Genomic DNA, 8770 nt, shown 5'->3' with positions numbered 1-8770 from the left:
ATCCAGGGGCTCTCCTCTCCGGATGCTGCCCCTCTGCCGAGCCTTGGACCTCCTCAGCCTGGCTGATGGGATGGGAGGCTGCGAGGAGCTGGGGCAGAGCACACAGCCTTCTTCTGCAGCACAGGAGGGGCTTAGAACCTCCCCGTCTGTGCCACAGCAGTGTCACCAAAAGGGGACCAGGAGCACCCCCTTCACCCCAGTGAGCTGTAGTGTGAGGCTTGGGCAGTGCACACCTGGGGTAATGAAGCAGCAATGGGTTTCCCTGCTCTTGTGACCCGCAGAAAGAGCAGGGAAACGCATCCCAGTTTGTGCCCCGAAGCAGTTGCCCCGTGAGGCTTGGCAGGCTTAGACCCAGACTCGGTACTGCATACGGAGGAGACATACAACGCACACAACGGAGGATTTCCACGACGATGGTAATGCTTGTTTTTAAGTCTTATTGCTCCAGAAAGGCTCTGGGAGCCTCTGATATGTGAAGGAGCTGGGTCCTGAGGAGTAAAGGAAGACCACAGGGGTAACTCTTATCTGTCACTAGCACTGCTGAACCTCAAACACAGCAGCAAAGGGACAAGGAGGAAGCTAATCTAACCCCTCTAGGCTAGAGCCACCTCTGCTCTCTCCTCCCCGTGGACCGAAGCCGGTCGGGAGATCCCCGTGACACCGGCGCGATGCCGGCGGTGTCAGCCTTGCTGCAGGCTGGTGCAGATAACACGTTTCCCAATCCTCCTGAGGCTTGGCTTGTTCCCCCCACCCACCCCACATCCCTCTTGTAAACAGCGTAGTCAGAAGTAAACAGTTTCATACAATCACACCCCCCCCCCTGCCCCGGCACAGGCAACGGCTGTGGCCCCACAAGCTCAGAGGGCAGCGGGGTTTCACCAAAGGGTGCTTGGCTCCCACCACTCTGACCAGTTCTCCCCAGCACCTGGATGCTCAGCTTCACTGAGGCCAGGAAGAGATGGAGACAGCCTGGCCCCGGGCTGGGCAACGGGCTGCAGGTTTGGTCCTGCTTTCTTTAGCTTGAGTTTTCCCAGCGGCGCATCCTAATGCCAAAAACATCTACAGGGGAGGGAGAAGCTCAGCCTGCAGGAGTTGGGCAGGAGATGCCCGACAGACCCATCTGGGAATAATAAAAAAAAAAAAGCCTGAACATCCTCCATCCCACAGCACATGCAGGTTTGAGCCGTTCCCACCTTGTTCTAGAGGGAGTGCTGGTCTGGGCCAAAGTAACTGGGAGGAGAGATGCTGGGAGCTGTAAACACAAGGCAGGTTCCCGTATAGTCTGGGGAGTCGAGCACAAACAGCAGCAAAATAACCAGGGAGAAATGCTCTTAAAAGAACAAACTAATCAGGGAAGCATCCACAGTGGTCGAAGGCTACCAGCCCTCGGACTCGTCCTTGGAAGTGTTTGCTAAATCCTAAAGTAAGGCACTACGGTCTAGCTCACTAACATCAAGCTGCTTTAAAAACACAATTGCAATGCAAAAAGCTGAGGTGGAGACGTGTGGTTTGAAGATGGCCTGAACCAGCAGTGGACCAAGAGGGCTGGACCCTCCCAGGATGCTACCAGGCTCCCCCCTGTCCCCAGAGAGGCAGCCAGCTGGAAGCAGTGGTCCCAGTGAGAAACCCACTCACCACCTTCCACCTTGGTTTCCACAAGTGGAAAGGTCCCTTCAACTGGGATGTAATGCCTGGTGAGGGGCCCTTCCAGCAGGGGAAGCCACATCAGCAGGGCTGGGAGGGTAAAGCCCTCTCACTGCACTGGTTCAAGCCAGGGTTAGGTCATAACAGTCAGGAGCAAAGGCTCTGTCAGGTGGGGGAAGGATGGTCCAGTGATCAGGGCACTAACACTGTACTTGTGAACTACAGGGTTGAGCTCTTATCCTTCCTGAGGGACGCAGGAGCTGGGGGAGAAACCCCTCTGCAGCTCCTCAGCACGGCCACCGCAGGGATCTGCTGCTAATTAGAGAGAAATGAGAGCAGCCAAAGTGCTGCTCACAGCCCCCGAGAGTACTCTGTGAGTGCACAGAGCCTGCTAACCAAACCCAAACTGCTCAAACCCCAGTAACCAGCCTGGAAGGAGCCTCTACAGTCATGGTCTGGCTGTGGCTGGCCACAGCCCACAGAAGCATCCCTAAGAACAAACAGAAAAAGCAGCATGGGAACAGGGGCTTGGCGCTGAATTTGTGCTGTCCGAACCTCCCCAAGTCACAGACTGATGGGCTGGAGCCTCCTGGCATCGTCCTCCTAAAAGTGACCTGGCCTTCCTGCAGCAACAGCCTTAGCTTTGTTTCCTGGAAAAAATGGAAGAAAAAAAAAGAAAAAAAAAAAGAAAAAAAAAAGAAAAAAAAAAAGATACCCCTCCCTCTTTTCCCTGCTTTAGCTCTGCCTTAGCCCAGCTGAATTCCCTGCATTTCCATTCACTCCTCTGAGGTCAGCAAAATACACGGAGTAAATACAAAGAGGTGCTGTGTCAGTTCAGAACCTGAAGTGTCAGTGGTGACACCGGAAAGCTGCAGCCTGCAGCTCCCACAGCCAGGGACAAGGGGCTCGGAGGGACCCTGTGGCCCTGGGCAGCTCTGAGCACGGTAAGGGCTGAGCATCCAGGCAGCTCGTGAGCTCCCCAAACCGCTGCCGCGTGATTGAGCCTGATGAGAAGTGTTTTATAGTTGGTTCAGAACTTGCAGGGTGGAGAAGAGGTGGTGCTTTACATTGCATTTACAGTGGGCAAAGTCTAAAGACCATCAACACGGGGTCAGCCCTGGAATATTAGTGTTGCTCTAAATACAGGCAAGGAAATAGAGTATTAACTGCTCAGCCTGAGGTTCCAATCTTCTTACCTGAGCTGTACTGTAACCAAACCCAAACAGCAGCATTGCCTTTTGCTTCCTGAAGATAGTTATCTAGCGGGGAAAAGTGTTTCACAGGAGGCTAGAATCCAGCCTGTGAGCCATTTAGGCCAAACCTCCTCCTCCTCTCCCAAGTTTTGTTCCTAACAACTGAAGTCTGGCATTAAATGGCTCAGAGTAGTGGACTGCTTTCTGTTGCTTTCGTACGCAGACAATGTCCACCCAGAAATGTACCTATGGGCTCCCTGTTACCCTCTGCATTAGAGACTGTAACAAATGCCACGAGTGAAATCCACCTTGGGGAGAATGAAGGTCTGTCCTTGGCAGCAGCAGACCTGCCTCACTGAATGGCTTTCTAGCTTGTTTATCCTACTTTATCCTAATGTCAACTGCTCACAGCCTGGGCAGCATCCACCTACTCAGAAGCTGCCTGGCTATGAAATTATTTAGTCGCTTGGTCCGAGAGACTCACTCTTTCTAAAGCATTGCACGCCCGATGCAAAACCAGCAATCACTTTGCTCCCGTTTCCCTTAGGCAAAAGCAATACCTTCAAACCCAAAATTGTGCCCAGCTGGTGCCTGGTAGCACACCTTGCTGCTGGGCTGTGAATCCCCACCTCCTTATGGAGCCAGATCTTCTCTAAAAACACCTACTGAGTCAAATGGCAGCACAGGAGACACAGGGAGGGCTGGGCAAAGGGCAGCTCCACGCTCTGGATCTTGTTGAAAAGTTTTGTGAGTGTGACAGCTGCCAGCTTGTGCTCTTCCACAGACCCCTGCAGCCCCCTCCCACACTGCCAGAACCCCTCTTCCCAACAAAACAAAGTAACACCCAAAGATTTCACATTGCCAGAGATCCTGCAGACCAGGGGTCTTCTGTATCATCATCTTCCCTTATCTTTGCCTTCCCTCGTTGCACGAAAATAATGGAGATCATGGGTCCCTGGTAAATAAACCTGCAAGAAAAACAAGAGAGGAGAAAGAGAGGTCAGGTACGTCAGCAGTTTTGTCCCAGTAACCTCGTTGTGACAACATCCTGCCAGCCCTCCCTCTGCCACCCAACCCAGACTGCAGGCAGGTAAAGCAAGCAGGATCACTGGGGTGCAGTGTGCTTGCTGCAGCTCTCTTTTCATTCCCAAGCCTTAATTAAAGCGTTAATTGAGGGTCTGGGAGAACTTGAGGTGAGCGCACACCTTCTTGTCACACAGCCCCATAGAATGACTGCAAACAGCAATGCCTACAAACGACTGCACTGGGTGGAAGGTGTAATGCTACCCAGACTGGTGCTGGATGGAGGGGCTGGAAGACACCACCACGGAGAGGACACTCAGTCCACAGCCTCCCCACTGGTTCCAGTTAGTCTGAGATGAGCGTTCCCACATCTCTTCCCTTCACAGTTCTTTTGGTACCAATCCAGGCACTGGACTGGGTTGGTTCACAGTCATTTCTTTCTCAGGAGTGACACAGACAGCCCTGTACAGAGTACCCTGCCAAGGCCAGGACACTTCCAGCCACCCCAGTGTGTGGGCTGAGCTGGGATGGGTCAGCTGGGGTTCAAGCTGACCACACACCACTAGCAGCCCCATCCCGCAGGGCTCACTGCAGCAACAGCCTGGCTGGAAGGAGGATGAGCATTTCCACAGCACAGCCTGGCCTTGAGGGTCCACGTGATGTGTTGGTGTGCGCTGGCTCCCGCTCCTCCACCAGGAAAGGTGGAACAAGCTGTGACACCAAGGACACCCTGCGCTGCTCGCCCCGTGCGTCAGCAGCAGCTCGGGCTTCTCAAGTGGCTCTGGAAGAGGCAGGTAAAATCCATTGCAGTGCAACTGAAAGCAGAGCAGGATGGGTTCACAGCACGGCCATGCCACGTCCTGCACTTGAGATGAGGATGCTCCGTGCCAGGATTTCAGGGAAAAACAGGCAAATCTTTGCTGCACCGGTCCCTGCTCCAACGTACAGCATCCCCCATGGCCCCTGAAGCACCAAGGATGCTGCACCGATTCCTCCACAGCCCTGGCCCTGCATCCTTCTGCCCTCTGAGCTCAGGGATGCAGAAATGCTCAACTCCGTACATAAATCACCAACATTTTCCTCCCAGTTTGTTTCCAATCCAGCAAATTCCTTGTGGACATCCCATCCCATCCAGCAGCAGGGCCAGACCCAGCAGGGGAACAGCACATGTGCACGAGATGTCACTTCTGTGTTAGACATATATCACCGAGGGTGTCACAGCCTTCAGAGGAGGGACTGGCAGAGCTGAGGCCAGGGGCTGTGCTTCGATGAAAGCTGGGACCCATCTGCCTGATGGAGGGACCTGGGGGTCCCCCCACCACTGCCAGCTCTGCCCACTGGCTCCTCAGGGGCTTCCTGCAGTGGGGGACGGGGCTGGAAGTCACCAAAACACACACAAACCTTCACTCCAAGGGGAGAACCCTGCTTCACTTCATCACCCCTCGTGCTACCCACAGGTGGGAATTTTCCAGAAGTTCACAGCAGTTTAATTTTTCCCCCAAACTTGAGCTCTGAGCTCAGGCAGTTGGAAATTAGGGGGGTTCTGGGGAGGTATGGATTTAGCTGCCCCCTTCAGCAGGGGCAGAGCCATCTCGGGGGTACAGCCAGGTCCTCCCCCAACTGGGAACGGGCAAGGGGCTCTGCAGAGACCCTGAGTGATGGAGCAGCACGAGGGACCTGCTGAAGAAAAACTGCCACTGCCCAGTAAATCACTCAAATCCCTTAGCCCTAGGAAATCTCATTAAAGAAATCCCTGCCCGAGGAACACATTTCTGAAGGAAGAGGCTGTCTCTGGTCTCCGCTGCTCCAAGCAGAAGCCAGGGCCATGGGCACACTGCTTTTTCAGGAGAGGTTAACTGGGAGATGTTGCCTTTGCAGGCTGCAATCATTAAAAAGAAAAAAAAAAAAAGCCTTTCTGTTTGAGAAGGCAAAGCTCGCGAGAGGCACCCAGACATGGGGTCGGGGGCAATGGCGCGAGGAATTTTCTGGAAGATTTCTCCTGTGGTGCAGCTTCATTAACAAGTAGGGCAGCGTTTCTGCTTGAGCTTCCCTGGAGTAGGAGCGTTTTCAGGGAAGGCGGCCCCGAGCTCACAGCTCTGAGACAGGAGAGCTCCCTCCATTGACGCACGTTGTTTCGGGGGCTTGTTGGAGAGCTTTTAATCCCTCCACTGATGCCACTTATAGTTTTAATCAGCTCGAATGTTCATTCGGCATCAGCAGGATATGAACCAGCAGCCCATGGAGTCCTCATCCCAGCACCTAAGGAAGATGACACTAATGCGTGGGTCACGGCAGAGATGGGAGGTGGCAATGAGGTCTGCGTGGCAGCAGAGGACTCAGCACAGGGGAGGGAGAGATAACCCAGCACCTTCTCGTGTTAATCACATCACCTACCCCTGCGTGGGAGCACAGGGTACAAGGGAAGGGGGCTGAGAGCCTGCTTTATCTCCTAAGTTCCTCCTCGTGCTCTGTACGTACATTTGTGACACACTCCTTGGGAAGTCCCTTAAATCCAACTGCAGTGGCCTCCCCCAGGAGGGAGAGCAGGGCAACAGGGAGGAAACAAAAAGACTAACACATCTGGCCAGAGGTGACGTGATCCAGTTCATCCTCAGGGCTTTGCTTCTCTTCAGGTAGAGTCACAGCTGCCCAAAAGATGTCACCACTGCAGAGTGGTGACACCTCTGCACCCGCTGCTACAGCCAAGAGGAGGAACTGACCTTGCTTTTACTGTCCCATGGCTTGTTTTGACTGTGCCAAGATTCACAAACCACACTGAAACCAGTCTGAAGATAAAACCAACGTTCAGAAATGAACCCACTATCCTTTTCCTTGACTTGACTCGCTCACCCACTGCTGGCCAGCGGGGTCAGGGCACTTCTTACCCCATGGTCAAGTTTGAGTTGAGCAGTACTAACAGACAAGACCTAACTCGATGCAGCGATGGCCCCGCTCGCTGACAGCTCCCCAGCACAGACACTGCTGATGTGCATCCAACCCCCATCCTCCAGCTGTGAAATTCGGCAGGACAGCAGTTTGTTAGTGGTGCTCAGGAGTGGGCACAGCACCAGCGAGCTCTCTCGCTGGGGACAGACACCATCAGGCAGAGCAGAAGAGCTTGTTCAGCATCACCTCCCCTCGCATTGTGAAAACACAAAGAGGAGAACAATGCAAATGCAAACAGTTACTTCCAGCTGAAACTGGAATGATCAAAACCAGTGAGAGAGGAGGAGGAGGAGGAGGAGGTGGAGGAGGAGTGCTGGAGTGAACCAGGCTGGCCTTGGCTGTCAGACACCTTCTGGCCCCCGAGATGCTGCAGTCTGCACCACACCACCTGCACAGATTCCTGCCATTCACCTTCAGCATCCACCCCAAAATCAGACCTCCTGTTTTATTCACAGTGAGAATATCATGGAATATGATCTACCAGAACAAGCTGCCTTCTACATCAACCACAACCATTGCAGTTTGATGTCCTATGGGAATTAAAGTGACAAATTTTCTTAATTATAAAACTGTAGGTGGTGGGTGATTCTACCACTTGCTCCCCCTGTAACTACCTTGTTTCTGCAGCCAATCTCACTGGTGCCACTCCAGGAACCAGCAAACAGCCACGTGCTCTCACTGCACCTCGCTCTTTAATGACTTGCCTCAAGAAATTGCTCAATCACTGCACAAACCCCCAGCATTAGAAGGTCCCACCAAAGCGGTGTCCGCTGCAGGACACCCACCTGCCCTGGGGAATTCACAAGGCAGCTACAAGACACGCAGAAAAAAACATAAGATGTTCAAGTTGCAGGAAAGGAGGAGAGAGAAGAGTGATCCCAATCTTCTGTGCTGACAAGGAGGGGTGAAATACTCATTAGTCCTGGGCTATCACCCGGCAAACAAGAGACCATCAGCAGGTACCCAGCACAATCCAGCCACTCCCCAGTTGTATTAGAAAGGCTTTTGTCCTCTTTGCCCAAAAGGCATGCTTTTGGGAACAGTTTGGATTTAGATAACTCCTGCTGCAGAAGACAGGGAAGCACAGGGTTCAAATAAGAAAGGGAAGACCTTTGTTTTGCCCAGGGAAATGCTGCCCACCTTCGCTGGACCTACTGCCCTGGGGCCACCAGCACTGGTGAAGGGAGCATGGAGATAAGCAGGTTTGCCTCTACCCCAGCAGAAACCCAGCCAGAAACACCTTCCTGGCTGAGAACTGACATTCAATGTCTACATTTCGGAAGGGTAACAGAGCACGAAGCCTGTGGACTGACACATTCATGCAGCATCTGTAGCAGAACTAAAGGCAGAGCTGCTGGGACACGAAGCAAAATGAGAAGAGGTCAGTGACGCACCAAAGAATAAGCAAAAATCTGCTTGCCTGGGTCATGGAGGGTTACAGCTTTTCAGGTTATGACATGAACCAAGGCTGAGCAGGGTCTGAAGCTGTCCTGGGGAAGAAGAACCCACTGTATGACCCAGCAGCCCTATAGGTGACATGCCAGCACCACAATAAAATTGGAAGAGGTTACTTGGGTTTCTCGGTCAACTTAAATTACCTGAGAGCAGAATTCAGATTCAGGCCCTGCTCTAAATCCCATTTTAAGCTTCTCAAGCGGGTTTCCGATTTGAGATCTGCATTTAATAACAGCCAGAGGCAGGCTGATTTGAATGCACCAATACACAGACGCATTAGTAAAACCCTGTAAAAAAGCACACCAAATATTCTGCTGCCCCACAAACAAGCCAGAGGAATTCTCCCCCACTTGCACAGACTGCAATGCTCGGGGTTTGTGGTGAACATATGGCTGGCGCCGGGGCTCCTATCTGGGCCAAGCAACGTGTGCTGGGTTGTGTTATACAAGTGCATCCATCTCTGCTGCAGCTGTGTCACCGATCGGTGCCGACTCACGGCTGGCTCCGTC

At 53.0% G+C, this 8770-nt stretch overlaps 1 protein-coding gene across 1 annotated transcript in view; it reads right to left on the bottom strand.

The window, feature by feature from the left end:
• Positions 1-847: 847 nt before the first annotated feature.
• STK35 (serine/threonine kinase 35) overlaps positions 848-8770 on the bottom strand; it is an 18829-nt gene continuing 10906 nt past the window's right edge. The window contains exon 3 of the mRNA XM_014954810.1: positions 848-3805. The gene's annotated coding sequence lies outside the window, so the exon portion shown is untranslated. The remainder of the gene's footprint in view (positions 3806-8770) is intronic.

The sequence above is a fragment of the Calidris pugnax genome, unplaced genomic scaffold (assembly GCF_001431845.1).
Source record: "Calidris pugnax isolate Ruff unplaced genomic scaffold, ASM143184v1 scaffold50, whole genome shotgun sequence".
NCBI lineage: Eukaryota > Metazoa > Chordata > Aves > Charadriiformes > Scolopacidae > Calidris > Calidris pugnax.
This window is presented reverse-complemented; position numbering and strand designations above follow the sequence as displayed.